This window comes from Elephas maximus, chromosome 10, assembly GCF_024166365.1.
Source record: "Elephas maximus indicus isolate mEleMax1 chromosome 10, mEleMax1 primary haplotype, whole genome shotgun sequence".
In the NCBI taxonomy this organism is placed as follows: Eukaryota; Metazoa; Chordata; class Mammalia; order Proboscidea; family Elephantidae; genus Elephas; species Elephas maximus.
In genome coordinates, this window is record NC_064828.1 from 84,920,078 (window position 1) to 84,946,743 (window position 26,666).

Below are 26,666 nucleotides of genomic sequence, written 5' to 3' on the forward strand. Positions count from 1 at the left end.
GTTGGAGTGTAGGGTATTGTAGGCAGAACTGCCACGGGGCAGAACGAGGGTATGGGTCCCTAGGAGCAAAGCATCCTGAGAAGAGAAGTGATAAAAGAGGTGAGAAGGATCCTAAAGGATGACTTTGCTTAAAGAAAAGCAGAGCATCACTGATCACGATACTGTCCAGGTGGCTGAACTTTGAACTCTTGGCTATTTGTTGCTAAAGACAGTCTTTAAAGGTAATCCTTCCCTAGATCGGATTTGTGGGATTCATTTGCCTCAGATTTCCCGATAATGTGCCAGGTGGTCTTCCGTGTGTGGGTATATATGATGTAATTCCAGTGTTCAGTCCTCAACATGCAGCCTGTGATTTTTTTTTCCCCTAAGACTTTAATGATACACTCAACACATCGAGTTGAAAAAGTTCCCCCTGTTCTCTGAAGTGTGATCTTCACCAGGGTCCTTATTGCAACCTCAAGCATAGACACCAAGAACGATCAGGGAGAAACACTCTTAGTGATGATACAGGATGTCATTAACATGACGTTGCAGTGCCAACCTGGAGCTTTGCAAATATCTGTGAAGTTGACCGATCTTGCTAATTTCAAAACTTTAAATTCAATTTACGATGCTTTGTAAACTTATTTTTATCAGATTGAGTTATTGTTCTTTATGCACGTGTCTGTTTTACCCATTAGATTATGAGCCAACTTATGGGCAGACACTAAGACCTACTTAACTTTGTAGCAGAGAGCTCAATAGTGCATGGTACATAGCACGTGTTTTGATAAATGATAAATGTTCATTTCAGTCACAAGTTGAGATATAATCTAAGCCACCAGCCCGGGCAATTGGGAATGCCCATATTATACTTTGAAACGATTGAATTCCCGTAGAAGCGTTGGAGAAGTTATTTAACAAATCCAGTGTTCTTTGATAAAGGTGAAATTACCAGCTATTCCCTTTTTTTGTCCAACATCAAGTCAACCTAAAATTGGAAGCTAATAAAAAGAAGTCATCTAATGTGGTAGGAGATGATGACTACTTGGTTCAAACATGTTTCCTGTTGTTTGATTGCAAGTGGCAGGAGCCAGCAGAAATGGTCTCAGGTGGAGAAAGGCTAGTCCTGTCAGGTATATTATTTATTCTGACTACCCACTTGACAGCATTGGTAGGATTCAAGGACTAGAGAATGTGAAAAATGAATAAAGGGGAGATGATGGTGATGGGTATAGACATTTTCTTGCTTAAAAGAAGTATTATGACTATCACAGTGGACCATTGAGAATCTGTGTGAACTGCATTTGTATCTCTTATGGTCCTTGTACCTGATTTCTTCAGTTCTGACCTCAGAGCAGTCTCGGAGGAGGTAAGATCTTCCACGTGGGCACAATGAGTTATGGGGCTCGAAATAGACATGATGGCAGAGCTGTGGCTAAAATTCTGTTTCCATGAAGTAACCGCATATTGTTCTGCGTCCTTCTCTTCCAACCTTAGCAGCTAATGAAACTACAGGAGTGCAGAGCAACGAGGCCTTTCGCATAGAATTTTGTTTATGGCCAGCCTTGATTGAATTAAACTATTTGACTGTATCTACCAACTAGAGTGCTAGATAATGGATGAGAAAAACTAAATCTGAGTTCTTTCTTATGCTGTATAATGGTGCTTTTGTTTTCTTTGTTTTCCTCTTGTTCTTAAGTTCTGTGGGAAACCCATGGGAAGTGAGAGATTCTCTCCAGGGTATTTGACTTCAAATCATTTCATCTCTTTTGTTCTTCCTCTCATCTGTTCCACTGTGTTTTTATAATATACTCAAGGGCGAGATGAATAGCAAAGCAGAATTCTGCTATGAAATTTGAGTGACGTGAATTCTTTATCGAAATTTCAAGGATCAAAACTGTGACTATGATATAGCCCATAATGTGCACTTGCATGCACTTGACAATGTTAATTTACGCTAACTAGCAGAAAATGCTTAATTAGTGCAGCAGGAAGGAAAAGAGTCATTTATACGAGGGGGAAAAAAAAAAGATTGCTTCTCGTACTCTGAGGGAAGGGTTAGATTTATTTCCACTCTTTATTTAGGAAAATGACTTGATGTGCTTTTTAGAGTCTGAAAGATGTGGAGCCTGATCCACCTCTGTTCCGTGTCGTGTTGTGTGGAAGCAGGCTTCTGAACAGAGATAAAAATGAATTACTCTGCAAAAATGAAGTAGGGGAAATGTTGTTTTAGTGAATGGAAGGAAGGGTGAAATATGAGAATGATGGGCCTGGGTCAGCCAAGGAGATGGTCCCTAAGGAGGGGAAGGGGGTGTACAGGAAACTGCAGGACAGTGGTACCTAATTTTACTGAGGTTTGGTATTTTGTTCCCACACTGGGAGTCAAGCTCAGACCACCTGGATGAAAACCAGGAAGTCCCTGGATGGTATAAACTGTTAACATGCCCAGCTGCTAAGCAAAATGGTAGAGGTTTGCGTCCATCCATGGGCACCTCACTAAAAAGGCCTGGTGATCTACTTCTGAAAAATCAGCCATTGAAGACCCTTTGGAGCATAGATCTACTCTGACATACATGGGGTCACATGAGTTGGCATCGACTTGGTTTTGCTATTTTGTAAACTCTGTCCACTGTACTTCCCACCACCTTCATAAAAGACTGCCACACATACGCTGAAACTTCAGTGGTGTCCATAGTTGTTGTTGTTAGGTGCCATCGAGTCAGATCCAACTCATAGTGACCCTATGTACACTGCCCATTCTTGCGCTTTCCTCACAATTGTTGTTACGTTTGAGCCCGTTGTTGCAGCCACTGTGTCAGTCTATCTCATCGAGGGTCTTCCTCTTTTTCACTGGCCCTCTACCAAGAATGATGTCAGGTGTCCACGTTAGAGTTGGCAAAAGGAGAATCACTGTAGGAGATGGAATGCAAGTGAGGTTAAGGGTTCAGCGGGACCAGCAAATCCGAGTCAACAGATGCCCAAGAATGTAAGTCCGCTAAGAATAAAAGGAAATTTTGAGGAGGGCTCAGGACTCCCACGAGTGTATGTGAGGCTTTGGTTTGGTATGTGGAACTTTGGTTTGAGCTGTCAAAAAATAAATATATTCAAAGCCATAGTAACTCCGTGAAAGCTGTAGAGCTTGGGGGAAACCCAAATCACAGACTCTTGGGTTTTATTAGCAAAAAGGAAATTGCAGAAGCTTTGAAATCTCTTGATGTAAGGATATGGAAAGGGAATGTTTTTTATCAAGTATCATTCTGAGATGTGGGCTATTAATCTTTTTTTGGAGGAGTGGCAAGGGAAAGGCATTCAAAGGAGGATGTAAGTAAGATGAAAACATTCCATTTGTTGGTGGTTAGTCACATCCCTTGGAAACTCTTGGGGCAGTTCTACTCTGCCCTGTAGGGTCGCTATGTGTCAGAATCAACTGGACGGCAAGGGGTTTTTAGTTATCTAAGAAGGTTTTATTTTATTTTAATTTAAGAAGGTTTGGGGGTGGGTGGGGGGAATGACCTGTTCTAGCCGGCAAGTTGATTGATTAAACCTACCCTGCACTGGAGTGGATGGTTCTTCTTGTCTCCAGGTTTCATTTTCGTTTGTAGCATTTTGTATTCTTTTACGCAAAGAGATTTCCTCCTGAGAGGAAAGGTGTTATCTGCCTCCCAGGCACAGGGTTTCAGAACTGCACTTCTCTGCTGTGGTAGAAAGAAAACAATGTCTTTGATTTGCAGGTTGTTTTGCTCACTACATCAAGCCAAACTCAGAGGGAGTATTTCATCTGGTCAAGCTCTGGATATTGACGGCAGCTCCCCTGCCTGACTGGCCTTCACCACAGGGTAGGGTGCAGAAAGGGAATGGGAGGAGGGAGAGCAAAAAGCCTGGGATTAATGTTGGAGATCTTCTGTGTTGGAATGAATAATCTCGTTGAATGCTCAACACAGCACTTTGATGTAGGGATGATTTTCCATTTTATAGATGAAGAAACTGAACCTCGGAAAGACTGAGCAACTAGGTCTCAGTTGGACAGCTACGAAGTGGCAGCGTCCAGCTCTGTGACTTAAAACCAGTGTTCTTTTGTCAGGAGTGGGAAATTTAACGACCTAACTCACCAGTACTCCCTCCCTCCCACCCCTCCTTCTCACCTTCTCTTTCTTTCTTCTTGTCTATTTCAAGAGGGGTGGTGCTGACTCTTCAGCAGTTGGAGGGACATTTTGAATTAATAACAACTTACTTACATTTATAACCATAATTTTTTATTCTAGCATTTTAACAAAGGTAACACGTTTCAAGTTATTTTGCAACCAGCCTGACAAGGTGGTATATGACTGTGAGTCATTTCTATTCATCAATTCAGAGTAAATCTGCAAACCTCTAAAGAGGACGTGGCATCAGCAGCCACGAGGGCCGTAGGTGGACCAGGAAGGTGGGAGCTCATCCTAGGTCCACCTCTTCTAAGGGACACTTCTTCAGTGGTCGTTCAACTAGTATTTTGTGAGTTCCAACAAGGAGCCAGGAACCACGCTAGGAATACAAAAGCAAGGAAGCCAGGGCTGTTGCTTTGACTTGCTTACCAAGTCCAGAAGATGAATTAGACTCTGACAGTCACGAAAAAATCACCATAACTGATTAGCACCTGCAGTGATTGGGGCATGTCCAGGGAGCACCTTTAGCGCAGACTGGAGATACAAGGGAGACTTTCTGGAGGACCTCTACTCTACAGGTGAATTTGCTTATAGGAATAGAGTCTGAGAAGGAGGAAGAAAAGCAGTTCAGTAGTTTGGTCATCAGAAAAGACCATGTGCAGGGTTAATTTTTTACCTGGCCTCACCCATAGCGAGCGCTGTGTTCTCACTACCTCAGCTATAGGTAGTTATGCTTTACATCAAGTGCCTTTCTCTTAGCTTATGACTCAAAAGAGCATCACTGGGTTTCCTTTGGGGCCCTGCTTTTATTTGTTGTGGTCGGTGGTTTATTCTGGCAGAATGTGCTGCTTGTATCTTTACAGCTTGCTTTGTGCACGGGCATCTTTCCACCCAAGCAACATGTTTACAAATGCTAGCCTGTCGTTTTCTGAAAATACTGCTGAAAAGAGCAACTGCGTTGGGATGTGCTGTGTGTTTGAGGAGACCAGGCAGCCAAAACCATTACTGGCTATTCCTGGTGGTATTTTTGCTCAGAATCATTCTTCATTGTGCCTGGTCCTTTAGAACTCTATAATCCAAAATGTGCCCATTCTATTTTGAGGTGTGATTATTTGGCAAGTTAAAACCTCTCAGTCAGTGCCTGCTATGCTTATGGTAACAAAAATGTATCGCATATTCTAGAAAACCCCTTTTTATAAACTTCTATTATAAAGATCCCAGGGTTAATTAACAAGGACTCATCTGAATGTTTTCAAATTTGTCTTTCCTGTGCAAGTCCCTTCAAACCATTCTCTGTATCTCCATTTTGGAGACAGAGATAGACCCCCTGCCATACCTTGTCGGTTTTTGTTGATGGTCAGACATGTCCCTCCTCTCTGTTACTTCCATCATCTTCCTGCCTTCAAAATCTCCACTTCTGTTGTAGTTTTGTATTTATTTTACTGTATTTCTTACTTTCTAATAACCCACTAAAAGCATAAAAAAAAGGTAAGTGGAAATTAAAGGGCTTCCAATTATTTGTTTTATTTGTGAGCTCTTTGTGAGCTGCTTTCCCTCTGTGGAGCCCTGCTGGCGCAGTGGTTAAGAGCTCAGGCTGCTAACCAAAAGGTTAGCAGTTCAAATCCACCAGCCACTCTTTGGAAACTCTATGAGGCAGATCTCTCCTGTCCTATAGGGTCACTATGCATCGGAAGTGACTCAGTGGCAGCGGGTTTGGCTATTTGGTTTTCTCTATGTATTTATTTTTCCAAAGTTAATCCTAAATACAGACCAGCAAATTAACATTGCAGATAGAATAGAGAATTACATTGTTTCGCATCCTTAGGAACTTCCCAATCAGGAATTTTCTAGATGGGGAAGATCTCATTGTATGCTGATACAAGCTAGTGAAGTGTATTACTGAAGGCTGTCAGTGTTAGGCTTCAGAAATAGACCAAAGATGGAGGGAGGTTTGAGAAATCTAAGTAAGGGAGCATAGGAGACATTCTTCAGGCTTGAGATCAGAAGTGATTAGCAGGAGTGGGTTCATCTCACAACTGGAGAATGTTCTAAGGAAAAAATGCACTTTTCTGTAGACCTGTTGGTTTCAGCAGGTATCACACAGCTGTGGAGGGCACTGGCCATCTTCCAGGCTCTCACCGCTCTGTCTTCATCCTTGTCAAAGGTGCTCAATTTATCATGAATGCTGTTCTTTACCTAATTTGGGGTGGTGATTTTCGAGGACTGGTAGCTGGACTAATTTAATTCTCATTCTTTGCTTCCTAAATTCATTTGTTCAGCTAGTCATTGTATGTGTGCTTTTGCCAGGTGCTGTTTTAAAAGTTGGGTACTATTTTGGTTTCAGTAATTTAACCTATTTCAATTCCTTACCAATCCATTTGCACATTTCAGATAAGTAAGCCACTTTTTAAGTACCAGGTATTTTTTCACAGGAGTATGCTTATTTATTGGATGTAGTGGCCTAAAGGAAATGATACTAATGGCCCCATTGCCCCTCTTCCTGAGCTCCCAGTCCTTGGCGTACTGTTTTGGGTCAGGTGGAGCTGATGACAAATGCTATGTTGGTATCCTTTCTTGGTCTAAATATGGGTCTGTAGGCCCCTCATTTCTGATGCCTGTTTTTAGAAAGGAAGTTCCAAAGAGTGAAGTGAGGGTTAAAGACGTCAACTGAAAATGCAAGACATGAACCACAGCACCTCTTTCCCAGCTCAGATTGAGTCCTTTAAGCAGGCCCACCCCTGTCCCCGCTCACCTGAGATCTTTCCTGCCAGATCACAAGGCTAGCCTCTCCAGGGTCTGTTTCTTGCAAAGCTAGTGCATCAAAACTAGAGGATTCATGTTTTATTGGCTTAACAATTTTATCCTAGCTAGAAAGACAAGGTTGCAGTTCTAAAAATCAAAATATTTTCTTCACCAGATTATATTATTTGGAACAAAGTTGTCTCAAATCTATTGTGCATTTAAACTAGATGTGTCTTTCTTTATAAAAGTAGAACATGAACACGGCTAAGCAAGAAAAGTAAAATCTTCTCTCCCCTGAATCTGAACCTCTTTCTGTAGAGGTAACAACTGTTAGTAGTTTCTTATTCATCTAAAAATTTTCTACACATACACAAATTTGTGTATATATATGTGTGTGTGTGTGTGTGTGTGTTTAATACATATTTGTACGTTTTAAAACAAAACACATTTGCTAACTGTGCTAGTTATCTCTTGCTGTGTAACAAATTACCACAAACATAGCAGCTTAAAACCACACACATTTATCATCTCCAGTCTCTGCGGGTCAGGAATCCAGGCACAGCTTACCTGGGGCCTCTGCTTCAGAGTCCCTCACAAGGTGCAGCAATCAAGATGTCACCCAGGCTGGAGTAGGATCCACTTGCAAGCTCATTTATATCGTTGCTGGTAGTATTCAGTGCCCTTGCGGATGATGGGTTGAAAGCCTCAGTCTCCAGCTGGCTGTTGGCCAGAGACTGCCCTCAGTTCCTTGCCAATGGGCCTCCCCAACATGGCAACTTGCTTCATTAAAGACAGCAACGGAGAGAATCAGCTTGCAAGACCAAAGTTACAGTCTTAAATAACATAATCATGAAAGTGAATTTTACCATGTTCTATGTGTTAGAAGCAAGTCATATGTCCTACCTACACTCAAGGAGAGAGGATTATGCAAGAGCATGAATACCAGGGGGTGGGGATCATTGGGAACCGTCTTAGAGGCTGTCCACTGAACACTGAATATTAACATCATCTGTGATTGACACAAATAGTTTGTGCTTGATTACTAACCTGAAGATTGGTGGTTTGTACACACCCAGCAGTGCCATGGAAGAAAGACCTGGTGATCTGCTTCTCTAAAGAAGAGGCTATGGAGCAGTTCTACTGTGTAACACATGGGGTCACTATGAGTCAAAAGCGATTCAGTGGCAACAGGTTTTTTTTTTTTTGGTCGTACATAACAGTATTCTGCAAAGGAGAAATCTGATGTGTGCTCGCTGATACTTTTTGATCTTCTTGCTTTGCCTCTCCTTATCCCATCCATGGTTAGTGCTAGTAAAACTTTAGGGCATGTTGTTGTTGTTGTGGTTGGGTGCCGCTGAGTTGGTTCCGACTCATAGCAACCCTGTGTATGACAGAACAAAACACTGTCTGGTCCTGTGCCATCTTCACGATCATTGTTATGCTTGTGCCGATTGTTGCAGCCACTGTGTCAGTCCATCTCGTTGAGGGTCTTCTTCTCTTTTGCTGACCCTCTGCTTTAGCAAGCATGATGTCCTTCTCCAGGGGCTGGTCCCTCCTGATAGCATGTCCAAAGTACGTGGGACAAAGTCTCGCCATCCTTGCTTCCAAGGAACGTTCTGGCTGTACTTCTTCGAAGACGGATTTGTTCATTCTTCTGGCAGACCATGGTATATTCAGTATTCTTTGCCAACACCATAATTCAAAGGCATCAATTCTTCTTCGGTCTTTCTTATTCATTGTCCAGCTTTCACATGCATATAAGGCAATTGAAAATACCATGGCTTGGGTCAGGTGCACCTTAGTCTTCAAAGTGACATCTTTGCTTTTTTGACACATTAAAGAGGCCTCTTGCAGCAGATTTGCCCAATGCAGTGTATCGTCAGATTTCTTGACTGCTGTTTCCATGGCTGTTGATCATGGATCTGAATAAAATGAAATCCTTGACAACTTCCATCATTTCTCCATTTGTCACGATGCTGCTTACTGGTCCAGTTGTGAGGATTTTTCTTAAAAAAAAAACATGAAACAAAAATCCTGACAACTTTAAGGCATATAAGTGGCAAGATAGAATCCTTCTTCCAGAAGTTTAATTAGCAGCCAACATGAAATAAGGGCCATTTGTAGATTTCATGTGAATTAAAATATTATCACCAGAAGAAATGAGTCAGAATATACAAAAACAAGAGCTAATGCTATTAAAGAGCTAGGGGTGATAGAGTAATGAACATTTTTGTATAGCAAGGACATTGACTGATGACTCTGGCCCTTTTGGAACGCCTGTCTGGGATCCCCTGGCTGAGCTTGGTGTTAACCCATTAGTTGCTGAGTAGCGGGGCAGTTTCTGGCAGGGATTCCCAGCAAAGGGCCTGAGTGTTGGTGGCGGAGGACGCTGGGGGAGTTCAGGGCAGTAAGTACTTACCAACCATTACGGAAATATTTTAATAATTCGATAATTGCTATGTGTGTACCAGCACATACCTCTGAATATCAGCTCTCTTATTAATGGCTAGTAATTAATTATAATAACTAACCCTTCCTGAGCTCTTTCTCAATATGTAATATTATATACAGAAAAGGAATGCAGTCAGTGTTGCCGGCGTCAGAGTCTAAGTTCTATTCAAGAGGCTAGTGGTCCACATGATTTATAGCTTTTTTTATGAACTTGTTGTAAGCTGCCATCAAGTTGGCCCCCAATTCACAGCGACCCCAGGCATGATGGAACGAAACACTGCCTGGTCCTGCACCATCCCCACAATCAGTTGCAGATTGGACTGTCGTGATCCATAGGGTTTTCCTAGGCTGGTTTTCAGAAGTAGATCGTCAGGCCTTTCTTCCTTTACTAAAAAAAAAAAAAAACCAAACCCAGTGCCATCAAGTCGATTCCAACTCATAGTGACCCTATAGGACGGAGCAGAACTGCCCCATAAGAGTTTCCGAGGAGCACCTGACGGATTCGAACTGCCGACCCTTTGGTTAGCAGCCATAGCACTTAGCCACTACGCCACCAGGGTTTCCTCTTCCTTTATATGAAGAGCCAAAAGTAAATAGAACAATTTATTTAGAAAATATTTATCGAGCACCTACTGTGTGCCAGGTCCTGTTCTAGTTGATAGGGATATGGGAGCGAACAAAGAAACAAGGATGTAACCTGAACTGCAAGGTTTAATTCTTTAGTCGATACATATACAGTAGTGTCTTTTTTTCTTCTGTAGCATCTTTAATCCAAAGCTTTTTTTAAATTTATTTTCGTAAAAATATAGAGAACACTACATTTGCCAATCTGACATTTTTCACATGTATAATTCAGTAAAACCAATTGCATCAATTATGTTGTGTAACCATCACCAATATCTGTTGCCAAATTTTCCTTCCCCATGAGCAAAAACTCAATGCACCTACACAATAATTGCCTGCTTTCTGTCCTTCTTGCCCCGAGTAGCCACTATTGAACTCTAATCTCTCTACATTTGCCTCTTCTAAGTAGTTCATGTTAATGAAATCATACAATTTTTGTCCCAATCCAAAGCTTTTGAGGGGACTAACTCACTTGAACCCTTATAGCATCTACCTCTTGGAGACCTATGACAACAGATATGGAGGCTCAGTTCTGACCATGGGAAATGCAAGGGCCGGTTCTTAGGAAGTTGCCCATCATTGTACAGGGAGCCCCTGGAGCTTCCGAAATTGTTTCATGTTATGCACTAACTTGTTCTGAAATTAGAGTATGAGGCTTCCTCTCACCCCCAAATGTCTGCAGGTTTTGTTACTAGCCGAAACTGCTGCTGTTAGTGTTTCTATCAGAATTTTAAATCAGCCCCCTCTTTAATATGTGTAGGACCAGATCAAGATATAAACAGGAGACCAGAGGCGGAGCCAAGATGGCGGACTAGGCAGACGCTACCTCGGATCCCTCTTACAACAAAGACACGGAAAAACAAGTGAATCGATCACATACATAACAATCTACGAACCCTGAACAACAAACACAGATTTAGAGACGGAGAACGAACTAATACGGGGAAGCAGCGATTGTTTCCAGAGCCTGGAGCCAGCATACCAGTCAGGTACGGCACAAGCACAGAGACCTGCTCCACCCCCCTGAACTAACCCCGGGAGGGGGACTAGCCGGTTCCACGGGCGGCGTGGGACGCAGCCGTTAGGAGAAGTCCCCGGGAGGCAGTGACTGATCTTGGAGCAGAAAGAGCAGCACCCGAGCCGGGGAACCGTCCCACAGGGATATGGACTGCACGCAGGTACGCCATAAACATGGAGAGTTGCTCCACCCCCTGAACTAACCCCGGGAAGGTGACCATCCGGGTCGCGCGGGCGGCGTGGGACGCAGCCGGTAGGAGAAGTCCCCGGGAGGCAGCGACTGGTATTGGAGCGGGGAGAACAGCGTTCCAGCCGGGACACTCGGTCGCGGCACAAGCACGGGGAGCTACTCCACCCATCTGAACTAACCCCGGGAGGGGGCCCACCTGGTTCACGGGGGCGGCACGGCCACGCGGCTGGAGGGACGAGAAGTCCCCGGGAGGCAGCGACTGATTTTGGAGTCGAGAGTGCACCGTCCCAGTAGGGGAGCCTTGACGCTGGGCGTGGGGCTGGAAGCGGAGGATCTGACCGTGACTCCAGCGGGCCAGACCCCCCGGGGGCAATCTCCACACAGACAGCACACATAGGCGACGCGCCCGCGGGAATCTCAGATATAATAGTCTTTCCAAGCAAGACAAGCAACTCTGGCTATATTCTGAGGTGCTACTCTCCTATCTCTCTGTTCCCTCCCCCACCCTCCCCAGGCAGCTTCATTAACATCTGAATAGCCTGAGCCAGAGGGAGAACTCTGATAGGGATCTGACTGCAGTTTTTTTTTAGCGGATTTTCTGGAAAAACTAGTTTCCCAGTGATGGCTCGGAGACAACAATCCATATCAAACCACTTAAAGAAGCAGACCGTGACAGCTTCTCCAACTCCCCAAACAAAAGAATCAAAATCTTTCCCAAATGAAGATACAATTTTGGAATTATCAGATACAGAATATAAAAAACTAATTTACAGAATGCTTAATGATATCACAAATGAAATTAGGATATCTGCAGAAAAAGCCAAGGAACACACTGATAAAACTGTTGAAGAACTCAAAAAGATTATTCAAGAACATACTGGAAAAATTAATAAGTTGCAAGAATCCATAGAGAGACAACATGTAGAAATCCAAAAGATTAACAATAAAATAACAGAATTAGACAACACACTAGGAAGTCAGAGGAGCAGACTCGAGCAATTAGAATGCAGACTGGGACATCTGGAGGACCAGGGAATCAACACCAACATAGCTGAAAAAAAATCAGATAAAAGAATTAAAAAAAATGAAGAAACCCTAAGAATTATGTGGGACTCTATCAAGAAGGATAACCTGCGGGTGATTGGAGTCCCAGAACAGGGAGGGGGGACAGAAAACACAGAGAAAATAGTTGAAGAACTTCTGACAGAAAACTTCCCTGACATCATGAAAGACGAAAGGATATCTATCCAAGATGCTCATCGAACCCCATTTAAGATTGATCCAAAAAGAAAAACACCAAGACATATTATCATCAAACTCACCAAAACCAAAGATAAACAGAAAATTTTAAAAGCAGCCAGGGAGAAAAGAAAGGTTTCCTTCAAGGGAGAATCAATAAGAATATGTTCTGACTACTCAGCAGAAACCATGCAGGCAAGAAGGGAATGGGACGACATATACAGAACACTGAAGGAGAAGAACTGCCAACCAAGGATCATATATCCAGCAAAACTCTCTCTGAAATATGAAGGCGAAATTAAGATATTTACAGACAAACACAAGTTTAGAGAATTTGCAAAAACCAAACCAAAGCTACAAGAAATACTAAAGGATATTGTTTGGTCAGAGAACCAATAATATCAGATATCAGCACAACACAAGGTCACAAAACAGAACGTCCTGATATCAACTCAAATAGGGAAATCACAAAAACAAACAAATTAAGATTAATTAAAAAAAAAATACACATAACAGGGAATCATGGAAGTCAATAGGTAAAAGATCACAATAATCAAAAAGAGGGACTAAATACAGGAGGCATTGAACTGCCATATGGAGAGTGATACAAGGCGATATAGAACAATACAAGTTAGGTTTTTACTTAGAAAAATAGGGGTATATAATGAGGTAACCACAAAAAGGTATAACAACTCTATAACTCAAGACAAAAACCAAGAAAAACGTAACGACTCAACTAACATAAAGTCAAACACTATGAAAGTGAGGATCTCACAATTTACTAAGAAAAACGCCTCAGCACAAAAAAGTATGTGGAAAAATGAAATTGTCAACAACACACATAAAAAGGCATCAAAATGACAGCACTAAAAACTTATTTATCTATAATTACCCTGAATGTAAATGGACTAAATGCACCAATAAAGAGACAGAGAGTCACAGACTGGATAAAGAAACACGATCCATCTATATGCTGCCTACAAGAGACACACCTTAGACTTAGAGACACAAACAAACTAAAACTCAAAGGATGGAAAAAAGTATATCAAGCAAACAATAAGCAAAAAAGAAGAGGAGTAGCAATATTAATCTCTGACAAAATAGACTTTAGACTTAAATCCACCACAAAGGATAAAGAAGGACACTATATAATGATAAAAGGGACAATTGATCAGGAAGACATAACCATATTAAATATTTACGCACCCAATGACAGGGCTGCAAGATATATAAATCAAATTTTAACAGAACTGAAAAGCGAGATAGATACCTCCACAATTATAGTAGGAGACTTCAACACACCCCTTTCGGAGAAGGACAGGACATCCAGTAAGAAGCTCAACAGAGACACGGAAGATCTAATTACAACAATCAACCAACTTGACCTCATTGACTTATACAGAACTCTCCACCCAACTGCTGCAAAATATACTTTTTTTTCTAGCGCACATGGAACATTCTCTAGAATAGACCACATATTAGGTCATAAAACAAACCTTTGCAGAGTCCAAAACATCGAAATATTACAAAGCATCTTCTCAGACCACAAGGCAATAAAACTAGAGATCAATAACAGAAGAACGAGGGAAAAGAAATCAAATACTTGGAAAATGAACAATACCCTCCTGAAAAAAGACTGGGTTATAGAAGACATCAAGGAGGGAATAAGGAAATTCATAGACAGCAACGAGAATGAAAATACTTCCTATCAAAACCTCTGGGACACAGCAAAAGCAGTGCTCAGAGGTCAATTTATATCAATAAATGCACACATACAAAAAGAAGAAAGAGCCAAAATCAGAGAACTGTCCCTACAACTTGAACAAATAGAAAGTGAGCAACAAAAGAATCCATCAGGCACCAGAAGAAAACAAATAATAAAAATTAGAGCTGAACTAAATGAATTAGAGAACAGAAAAACAATTGAAAGAATTAACAAAGCCAAAAGCTGGTTCTTTGAAAAAATTAACAAAATTGATAAACCATTGGCTAGACTGACTAAAGAAATACAGGAAAGGAAACAAATAACCCGAATAAGAAATGAGAAGGACCACATCACAACAGAACCAAATGAAATTAAAAGAATCATTTCAGATTATTATGAAAAATTGTACTCTAACAAATTTGAAAACCTAGAAGAAATGGATGAATTCCTTGAAAAACACTACCTACCTAAACTAACACATTCAGAAGCAGAACAACTAAATAGACCCATAACAAAAAAAGAGATTGAAACGGTAATCAAAAAACTCCCAACAAAAAAAAGTCCTGGCCCGGACGGCTTCACTGCAGAGTTCTACCAAATTTTCAGAAAAGAGTTAACACCACTACTACTAAAGGTATTCCAAAGCATAGAAAATGACGGAATACTACCCAACTCATTCTATGAAGCCACCATCTCCCTGATACCAAAACCAGGTAAAGACATTACAAAAAAAGAAAATTATAGACCTATATCCCTCATGAACATTGATGCAAAAATCCTCAACAAAATTCTAGCCAATAGAATCCAACAACACATCAAAAAAATAATTCACCCTGATCAAGTGGGATTTATACCAGGTATGCAAGGCTGGTTTAATATCAGAAAAACCATTAATGTAATCCATCACATAAATAAAACAAAAGACAAAAACCACATGATCTTATCAATTGATGCAGAAAAGGCATTTGACAAAGTCCAACACCCATTTATGCTAAAAACTCTTACCAAAATAGGAATTGAAGGAAAATTCCTCAACATAATAAAGGGCATCTATGCAAAGCCAACAGCCAATATCACTCTAAATGGAGAGAACCTGAAAGCATTTCCCTTGAGAACGGGAACCAGACAAGGATGCCCTTTATCACCGCTCTTATTCAACATCGTGTTGGAAGTCTTAGCCAGGGCAATCAGGCTAGACAAAGAAATAAAAGGTATCCGGATTGGCAAGGAAGAAGTAAAGTTATCACTATTTGCAGATGACATGATTATATACACAGAAAACCCTAAGGAATCCTCCAGAAAACTACTGAAACTAATAGAAGAGTTTGGCAGAGTCTCAGGTTATAAAATAAACATACAAAAATCACTTGGATTCCTCTACATCAACAAAAAGAACACCGAAGAGGAAATAACCAAATCAATACCATTCACGGTAGCCCCCAAGAAGATAAGATACTTAGGAATAAATCTTACCAAGGATGTAAAAGACCTATACAAAGAAAACTACAAAGCTCTACTACAAGAAATTCAAAAGGACATACTTAAGTGGAAAAACATACCTTGCTCATGGATAGGAAGACTTAACATAGTAAAAATGTCTATTCTACCAAAAGCCATCTATACATTTAACGCACTTCCGATCCAAATTCCAATGTCATATTTTAAGGGGATAGAGAAACAAATCACCAATTTCATATGGAAGGGAAAAAAGCCCCGGATAAGCAAAGCACTACTGAAAAAGAAGAAGAAAGTGGGAGGCCTCACCTTACCTGACTTCAGAACCTATTATACAGCCACAGTAGTCAAAACAGCCTGGTATTGGTACAACAACAGACACATAGACCAATGGAACAGAATTGAGAACCCAGACATAGATCCATCCACGTATGAGCAGCTGATATTTGACAAAGGACCAGTGTCAATTAACTGGGGAAAAGACAGCCTTTTTAACAAATGGTGCTGGCATAACTGGATATCCATTTGCAAAAAAATGAAACAGGACCCATACCTCACACCATGCACAAAAACTAACTCCAAGTGGATCAAAGACCTAAACATAAAGACTAAAACGATAAAGATCATGGAAGAAAAAATTGGGACAACCCTAGGAGCCCTAATACAAGGTATAAACAGAATACAAAACATTACCAAAAATGATGAAGAGAAACCCGATAACTGGGAGCTCCTAAAAATCAAACACCTATGCTCATCTAAAGACTTCACCAAAAGAGTAAAAAGACCACCTACAGATTGGGAAAGAATTTTCAGCTATGACATCTCCGACCAGCGCCTGATCTCTAAAATCTACATGATTCTGTCAAAACTCAACCACAAAAAGACAAACAACCCAATCAAGAAGTGGGCAAAGGATATGAACACACATTTCTCTAAAGAAGATATTCAGGCAGCCAACAGATACATGAGAAAATGCTCTCGATCATTAGCCATTAGAGAAATGCAAATTAAAACTACGATGAGATTCCATCTCACACCAGCAAGGCTGGCATTAATCCAAAAAACACAAAATAATAAATGTTGGAGAGGCTGCGGAGAGATTGGAACTCTCATACACTGCTGGTGGGAATGTAAAATGGTACAACCACTTTGGAAATCTATCTGACGTTATCTTAAACAGTTAGAAATAGAACTACCATACAACCCAGAAATCCCACTCCTCGGAATATACCCTAGAGATACAAGAGCCTTCATACAAACAGATATATGCACACCCATGTTTATTGCAGCTCTGTTTACAATAGCAAAAAGTTGGAAGCAACCAAGGTGTCCATCAACGGATGAATGGGTAAATAAATTGTGGTATATTCACACAATGGAATACTACGCATCGATAAAGAACAGTGACGAATCTCTGAAACATTTCATAACATGGAGGAACCTGGAAGGCATTATGCTGAGCGAAATGAGTCAGAGGCAAAAGGACAAATACTGTATAAGACCACTATTATAAGATCTTGAGAAATAGTAAACCTGAGAAGAACACATACTTTTGTGGTTACGAGGGGGGGAGGGAGGGAGGGTGGGAGAGGGTTTTTTTATTGATTAATCAGTAGATAAGAACTGCTTTAGGTGAAGGGAAAGACAACACTCAATACATGGAAGGTCAGCTCAATTGGACTGGACCAAAAGCAAAGAAGTTTCCGGGATAAAATGAATGCTTCAAAGCTCAGCGGAGCAAGCGCGGGGGTCTGGGGAACATGGTTTGCGGGGACTTCTAAGTCAATTGGCAAAATAATTCTATTATGAAATCATTCTGCATCCCACTTTGAAATGTGGCGTCTGGGGTCTTAAATGCTAACAAGCAGCCATCTAAGATGCAGCAATTGGTCTCAACCCACCTGGAGCAAAGGAAAATGAAGAACACCAAGCCCACATGACAACTAAGAGCCCAAGAGACAGAAAGGGCCACATGAACCAGAGACCTACATCATCCTGAGACCAGAAGAACTAGTTGGTGCCCGGCCACAATCGATGACTGCCCTGACAGGGAGCTCAGCAGAGGACCCCTGAGGGAGCAGGAGAGCAGTGGGATGCACACCCCAAATTCTCATAAGAAGACCAAACTTAATGGTCTGACTGAGACTGGAGGAATCCCGGCGGTCATGCTCTCCAGACCTTCTGTTGACACAGGACAGGAACCATCCCTGAAGACAACTCATCAGACATGAAAGGGACTGGTCAGCGGGTGGGAGAGAGACGCTGATGAAGAGTGAGCTAATTATATCAGGTGTACACTTGAGATTGTGTTGGCAACTCTTGTCTGGAGGGGGGATGGGAGGATAGAGAGAGAGGGAAGCCGGCAAAATTGTCAAGAAAGGAGAGACTGAAAGGGCTGACTCAAGACGGGGAGAGTAAGTGGGAGTAGGGAGTGAGATGTATGTAAACTTATATGTGACAGACTGATTGGATTTGTAAACGTTCACTTGAAGCTTAATAAAAGTTATTATAAAAAAAAAAAAAAAAGATATAAACAGGAGACCAAATACCATATGGCTAAATATATAAAAAATACAAGTCAAGCTAACCAACTGATAAATCAAGGCAATCTATCCTCCAACCTTGACAAATAGGCCTTCCTATCAGCCTGAGGTCAGGTCTGAATTTAGAATTCTTGGATGCTTTCAGTCTGTGCCAGCATGTGGCAGGGGTAAGGGAAGAGCTGGCTCCTGGCCTGTGTCCCTCCCCCCTTCTTTTTCTACCTCTGCCCCATCCCGCTTGTAGCTGCCTGGCACACATGTATGTGACCCAGCCTGTATGCCAAGGCTCCACCTAAACGCCCCTCAGGCACCTGTTCTTGGCCATCCTTGGGCCTAGGAACAAGGCATGGTCTGCCCTAAGCTCAGAGAGGGCTCCTGCAGGCCCTGGGGGTGGACGTGCAATCCTGTTGGCAGTGAATTCCAGAATCCTGTAACCCAGAAAACGGTCTAGGACTGTGCTGTGTGACACAATAACCACACGTGGCTGTTGAGCACTTGTTGAGATGTGCTTGAGTGTAAATACCCACTAGATCTTGAAGACAGCATGAAAAATACCCACTGCCTTTGAGTCGATTCCGACTCATAGCGACCCTAGAGGACAGAGTAGAACTGCCCCGTAGAGTTTCCAAGGAGCGCCTGGCAGATTCGAACAGCCAGCCTTTTGGTTAGCAGCCACAGCACTTAACCACTATGCCACCAGAGTTTCCATAGTGTGAAAAATAAAGGATGTAAAATATCTCATTAATAGTTTCTATGTTGATCATGGAAACCCTGGTGGCATAGTGGTTAAGTGCTACGGCTGCTAACCAAGAGGTTGGCAGTTCAAATCCACCACGCGCTCCTTGGAAACTCTATGGGGCAGTTCTACTCTGTCCTCTAGGATCACTGTGCTGTCTTCTAAGGTCACTGTGAGTTGGAATCGATTCGACGGCAGTGGGTTTGGTTTTTTTTTTTTTTTTTTAAGTTGATCACGTTGAAATGATAATATTTTGGATATGTTGGATTAAATAAAATATATTGTTAAAATTAATTTGCTTGTTTCTTTTTTACTTTTTCTAATGTGGCAACTTGGAGTCCCTGGGTTGGGCAAATGGTTAGCATGCCTGGCAGCTAACCAAAAGGTTGGAGGTTCGAGTCCAGGTGGGTACCTCAGAAGGAAGGTCTGGTGATCTACTTCTAAAAAATCAGCCATTTGAAAACTGTTTGGAGCACAGTTCTATCTGACGCATGCGGGTGCCATGAGTCAGAATCTACTTGAGGGCAACTTGTTTAGATTTTTGTTTTGTTTTAATATAATGACTAAAAACTTTAAAATTACATGTGTGGCTTGCATTTGTGGCTCATAGGGTTGCTATGAGTTGGAATTGACTCGACGGTCCTGGGTTTGGTTTTTTTTTAAATAACTTTTCTATCAGACGGTGTTGGCCTAGAAGGAAGGCATATCGGGTCTGCTAGGCCACATCCGCTTGGTATGGGGAGAAAGAGCCAAAGAAGAGCCCCCAAAACATGTGGTCCAAGTCAGAAGTCTGTCTTGGAGGTGGGGTTAGCTTTAAGGTGATGTTCAAAATTAATTTGCTCTCCCACCCTCTCGTGGGTAAATGACCTCCAAACCTCTCTCCTCTTTGTCCACGTGTGGATTTACCTGAGGCAAGAAGATAGCCTCCCTACCCCTACTGCCATCACCACAGCTACTTTTGAATCAGAATACACCAGGCACAGAAATGGAAAATGCTTTGTATTAACAATCATCTTTTGAAAAGTTGTTATTCTTTGGAGAAGACAGAATCTAATCACTAAGCAATTCTTTTTACAGACACTGAGCCTCTTCCCTCCCTCTTTGGTTTGGAGAACACACTTATCTTTCTAAATTGGTTCTTCTAGGAGAGGGATGACATAGGATCAGAATACGTTTTTGGATTCAGAGGATGAACGTTTTGCTATATGTGTTAGGGGTTAACATAAGCTCTGTTGAGTCTGCAATACAAATACCCTCTAAGAAGAAAAGTTATTTATCTAATCTCCAGGGAAGGCAGTTGCAGACAGTCCCTTATGATTTGCTTGAGATGTTCATATTTATGGTATATTGCTTCAGGAGAGCTTTAAGCATTTACAATAAATGCCTTAGACTGTGGCTTTAGAATTTGATCAAAAACAATAGCTTACTTGGAGGATTATGCCTCTTGCCTCTGAATAAATTTGGTCCATGCTTACAAGTAGGAAGGATTCATGTTTTAGATGTTTGAGAGGTCTTTAGTTTATCACTTCTTTTCTTGTTGTGGCAGAGAGAGGCTGGTTGTTAAAACTGTTTTTCCTCCTAGACACATAGCTGGACTACATTACCCAGCCTCCCTTGCAATTAGGTGTGGCCCTGTGACTGAGACTAGCCAATAGGATATTGGTGGAAGTGATATTGTTGCTGCCTACAGTCATCTACTGTTTATATTCTTCTTCTTAATGCATAGGTATTACCTGGGAGCACCTTAGCAGACTCTTTGACCCATCCAGACCTAGGGATTCAGAATGTGCATTTTAACAAGATCCCCAGGTGATACCTGTGCACATTAATGTTTAAAAAAAAAACTACCCTAAGAGTTGACAGAGCCACTAAATGGAAGGAGTTTGAGTCTCTGCCTTGCGGCTTAGAGGAGGGCCATCCAGGAGAGCTGCACCTGGGAAAATCCAGTTTAGATCGGTACATAAAAAATGAAATCCATTGCTGTTGAGCCAATTCTGGCTCATAGCGACCGTATAGTGCAGGGTAGAACTGCCTCACAGGGTTTCCAAGGCTGTAATCTTTACAGAGCCAACTGCCACATCTTTCTCCTGTGGAGCGGCTACTGGGTTTGAACAGCTGATCTTTCCATTAGCAGCTGAGTGCTTAACCACTGTGCCACCAGGGCTCCTAGATTGGTACATAAGCAAGAAAAAACTTTCATTGTTATGAAGTTACTAAGATTTGGGTGTTGTTTGTTACAGTTGTTAGCTATCTTCAACTGATATACTCAAAGTATTTGGAGAAGTTTGTATGCCTTCAGTGTATCCCCTTATTACCAATAGACCTGCCCGTGAAAATGATCAGATTGTACCTCTAATATCCAAATTATTTAATAAAAAAGGACCATTAAAAAAATTTTTTTTTTTCAGTTGAGTTGATCCCGACTCATGGTGATTCCATGTGTGTCAGAGTAGAACTGTGCTCTGTCGGGTTTCCAGTGGCTGGTTTTTTGGAAGTAGATCATCAGGCCTTTCTTCCAAGGAGCCTCTGGGTGGACTTGAACCTCTAACCTTTTGGTTAGCAGCCAAATATATTAACCATATGCACCATGCAGAGACTCCAATAAAGACCATAGCAGGCTTTACAGGTGATGTTAGTGAATCCTTGTGGAAAATTGTTAGAAATCACCAAAATACAAAACATTTACTGTCAAATTCCCACTCGCCCCACATTTTATAAATTTCCCTTCATTGCCCATCTGTTTCTTCGTCAACTGGTGCTTCACTTCCCAGTAGCACCAAGGTTAACTGTTGCCATTAAGTCAATTCCCACTCATAGCGACCCTATAGTACAGAGTATAACCACGTCGTAGGGTTTCCAAGTAGCGACTAATGGATTCAAACTGCTGACCTCTTTTGGTTAGCAGCTGTATCACTTAACCACTGTGCCACCAGGGCTGCCACTGCTACTATGAATGGGTGAGGAAGCCACTCATTTGCTCCATCCATATGAAAGCTGAATTTAAAGAACCTACAAAGGTGAGCCTGTGAGTTTTCATCTCTCTTAGTGCCATCATCTTACTGTCACGTGAACGTCTTGAATTTATTTAGGCTAAATTGATGTCTATAGCTTAAGTATACAAGTTAAAATGATGAAATATGTCTTTTCATTATCACAGGGGACACAAGTTTTTAATATATTCATATCATGTATTCATTCTCGGTATAAAGAACAGCCCAGTCAAGGAATAATCTATTGTAGCTATAACAGGTACAGAAAGCCCTCAAGGTCAGCCTCCAAGGTGTTAATATAGGAGCTTTACTGATCTTTTACCTATGGGTCTGAAACTACAAGATGTTAACAAGATGGATGAGTTTATTGGGTGTGTATGTATGTTTCTGTCTTCCAACACTAGCTGTCTGTGTTGGATTGGGCAGAGCTGGTGTTTTAAAATCTTCATCAGAATTGCCTTTATGAAGACATTTTAAATTAAGAAATCTAGGTAGTTTTTGCTTATTGATTTAAATTATGCATAGAACTAAATTATTAAAGCACATATGTGTCTAAGGCTCATCATTTTCCTTAATTAAACACGCACGTGCATGCATGTACACACATTTATCTTTCTGAATTGATTCTTATAGGAGTTGTGATAGCTTAAAGATGGGAATACCTTTTTGGATTCAAAGGGTGAATATTTTGCTTTACATGTTAGGGATTAACATAAGCTCTTGAGTTACAGTAAAAATAACTATGCTTCATCATGCATGTACACACGTGTATACATGTACACATGTACACGCAAGCAAACACGCTCCCACATACACACGTGCACACGCTGAAGAAAAAGGCAAAAGAAGAGAAGCTGAAGGGATTCATATGTGCACACATACGCACTAAGTGTGCACACAAATACCTTCAGCTTCTCTTTTTTTTTTTTTTTTGCAGCTGGTCATTGTGGAGGGAAATGACACCTTCCATTGACATGCAAATATTCAAGAAGAATGTAATGTACAAGAACCACCAGCCCAGTGGCAGAGAAAGGAAGATTCTTTGATGGTTTTTGCTGTTGGCCTACAACAGCAATAGACCAATGTTTCCCAACTTGTGGTTCCATCAAGGTGTTGAAAAGATTAGGTACCACTGTGGTAGAGATTTCACCAAATCTCAGCTTTCCGTGACTTCTTACTTAAAACATATCAAAGGTGATCTGGTGCTCAGATTTTTTTTTTTTTTTCTGAAGCAGGAGACATACATAGGGGTGCCATCAGTCAGAATCTACTTGATGGCAACTTGTTTGGGTTTTTGTTTTGTTTTAATATGGTGACTAAAGTATGGTGACTACTTGTCCTTTGTCTGGTTTTTTATCCTAAAGCTTCACGGCCTGATAGTACACCTTGACCTCCTCCTTCTTATCTTTAGTGGCAGAGGAGAGGTGACAGAAAAAATACCTCCAAAATGTCAGTTCAGTTGTTCTGATCTTTCATACTGAAATCTGAATCATGAACGAGTGCCTTGTATGTATTTTTCATTTAATCCTTACAACAACCCAATGAGATAGGTACTATTATGGTATCATTTTTCAGAGGAAGAAACTGAAGCACAGAGAAGTTAAATAGCCCACCCATGATTTCTCAGGACTCAGACCCTGACTGTCTGATTTCAGAAGCTGGGCTCATGACCATGCTGCCTTACTGCTGGGTTGATGGGCTTCATTCCCCAAGGTGTTACATTTTATGATTCTGGGTCTGGCTAACTCACTTCAATTTGGAAGTTTCACAAAAATTCAGACTGCTCCCACGCACTAAAAAAAAAAAAAAAGGAAACCCTGGTGGCATAGTGGGTTAAGTGCCACGGCTGCTAACCAAGAGGTCAGTCAGACTGCTCAGAGACATGAAAATGGCTCATAGGCAGGATGGGGCTTCCAAGGAAATCAATGTCATTCCCTTCCTGATAGGCTATACTAGTTTGCAAAAATCAAGAACCGTAATGATTTAAAATGCATTTGAACTCTTTTAGATTCCCATAGAACCTCACTCAGCAGTCCTTTGGAGATGATGTCATAGTTCTTCTGTTTAAGCTAGTAACGCCTTCCAGGGGAGGAAGCCAATGTATTTTACAGCTGTCATCTTATCCTTACAACACCCTTGAGGCTTAGTGAGTGGTATTTCACTACCATTTGGGGAACGATAAAAATTAGGTTGTGGTTTTTGGAGTTCTATTTTTATACCATTGAGAATTAGTACACACACACTTATATGCATATAAATAATTTTATGTATTATGTGCTTATGTATCACATTATATATACACACACGTATATATACAAAAGTTTCGTGAAACAACACTTACTCTTAATGCATTTGATATACCCTAGAATATTGCATTCCGTTCCATTCTTTTTCACTAAAAAGAATGCTGGTTGTAACTCATGAAATTGACTTCATTACCTGTAATAGGATAAAACCTATAGTTTGATAAACACAGTACTGAGGAATTCCCTAGCATTTATGGGTGTAACTCAGGGAGTGCCCTGCTGAGTCCTTTTTGATATTTTGCAACTACCATCGATTGTGATATTTATTGCAATTTAAAGCTTTAACAATTTAAACATGTGAAAAGTTAGCCATTTGTCCTCAGGCCTAGCCCTAGTTCCTAGAATCTTTTTCGTGTCCTCAGTGGGTGTTCACTGAATGCCACCAGTGTGTCAGGCACTGGGATTACAGCAGTGACTAAGACAGAGGACCCTGGCTGTCTAGTGGAGAGCCAGAGAGAAAACATATATTTCATCTGTGGTGGTAAATGCTTCTGAAGAAAAACAAAGTCAGCTGAGCTATGGTGACATTTCAGCAAGAGTTCCCTACCCAGCTCATCTGTTCGGAGGCTTTTCTTGCTCTAAGGCAACAGTTCTCCACTGGAGGTGATTCACCCCCAACACACAGGCACCCTGGAGACATTGGGCAATATTTGGAGACATCTTTGGTTGCCGCAGTTGGGGGTCCAACTGGCATCTAGTGGGTAGAGGCCAGAAATGCTAACTGTCCTACAACGCACAGGGCAGATTCCACAGAATATAATTACCTGGCTCAGAATGCAAACAGCATTGAAGTTGGGAAACCCTGGTCTAGAACCACCGCTTGGGGCTCAGGAGGCGTGGGAAGGTAAACTCAACTCCCTTTCCCCCAGGGCTCATTTTTCTGGCATAAGAGAGCCAAGGCCATGGCCCATCTCAGTGACAGAATTGTTTTCTGCAGAGCACCAGTGTTAAGTTGGCAACAGGATGCTGTCTACATACTGTAGTTTGGTTCACCAAGGATGCTTCCTAATAAGATGCGTGTTCAGGGAGAGCACCTTCATGCGTGGCCCCTTTTTCTGTTCCTTTCTGTTAACCTCATGCCTGGATTTTGTATTTCAACAGGACCTGACCATCTGGGATTTGGGCCCCTTCCCTCCAATGCAATAGTTAAATAGACACGACCTTTTTCTTATGGCTGTGGCTCCAAAAATGATAGAAGATTTACTTCTTTTTCAAAAGCTCTTCATACATTTCCTTTTTGTAACCTCTTGATAATTGACTCTCAACTGCCAGAATTTCCCATCAACAGAGTGATGTGAGAGGATGCTCAGGCCTTCTGTAGGAGGAAAATACCCTTTTAGGTTTCTAGAGCCTCTTAAGCAGCACTTAGCCATTGAGTCGGCTCCAACTTATGGTGACCCTTCTGTATAGCAGAATGAAATATTGCCTGGTTATTGGGTCATTTTTATGATTCTTGGTATGTTTAAGCCCATTCTTTTGGCTATTGTGTCAGTTCATCTCATTGAAAATTTCTCTCATTTTAGCTGACCTTCTGTTTTACCAAAGATAATGTCCTTTTCTAGTGATTGGTCTTTCCTGATGATGTGTCCAAAGTAAGCAAGTCAGAGTGTCACCAACCTCTCTTGAAGGAACATTCTGTTTGCGTTTCTTCTAACAGTGATTTGTAGAGGATACGAGCAGGCCCCATTCCTGCCCCAAGTGTGCAGAAGGAGCCAGTGTGACGGCCCCTCCCTGGAGGTGCGTCAGCCCTGCGTGCTTCTGCATGGCGGTGTTTCATTGAGGCAAGACCGTGCAGGACTGTAGGCAGCCCCCGCTGCCTGGTGCCAAACCAATGCCCTGCTCTCTTTGGTTTTGGGGTACTGCTCTGAGTCTCCCAGCCATGAGGCAGAGAGATTCAAGGATATTTTCTAGGAGTAATCTTGGGAAAGGGGTTCTTAGAAAAGAATTACTTCTGCTTGAAAATCCCCAGAGTATCCCATATAATTCAGCTCTTGGGGAATCCCTAGAAACACTACTTCTCAGTGTCTAGTCTAGGCCTAAAGTGGACCTAATAATGGTGTATGGACTATTCTATAAAACTTACATCCCGGGCTTCACCTTACCTGCAGGCCAGGAGCCTCTGCAGCTTCCCCCAAATTGGAAGGGACTTGGCTCCTAGATATAGCTTCAGATGACCCATGACCCATCAAAGCTAATCAACCATTTGATGGCATGGTTGTTGAGTCTGAAGGCCACAGTAATGCCAGGAAGTGACAGATTTGGAGTCTGGTAGCCCTTTACAGAGCCCCCCATGCACAATGGATCGATCTATCAAGAATTTTTCTCACTGGATATCAAATGGAAATGGATGCAAGAAATTCATTTGTTGCACAGAAATGAAAGGAGTCAGAGTGGTTCCCTGAGCCTTCAGGTCCCAGGCAGGGCTGTTCTCTGGGGAATATATTAAGGGATTGATTACCCTGCCTGGGAGCTCTTCTATATGCGTTAGAGGGACTGTGCTGTGTGTCACGTAATGGCCATTCGCTAGGCAGAATTTTTTTTATGATT

At 41.7% G+C, this 26,666-nt stretch overlaps 1 protein-coding gene across 14 annotated transcripts in view; it reads left to right on the plus strand.

Moving 5' to 3' along the window:
• The window catches only part of RGS6 (regulator of G protein signaling 6), a 673,554-nt gene that overhangs the window by 261,163 nt on the left and 385,725 nt on the right, over positions 1-26,666 (plus strand). For 4 of the 14 annotated variants that reach the window (XM_049898648.1, XM_049898651.1, XM_049898653.1 and 1 more), the window contains exon 1: positions 3,490-3,818. The exons of the other annotated variants lie outside the window; for them this stretch is intronic. The gene's annotated coding sequence lies outside the window, so the exon portion shown is untranslated. Of the gene's footprint in view, positions 1-3,489; positions 3,819-26,666 lie in introns of those variants that run through there. 14 annotated transcript variants of the gene reach the window in all.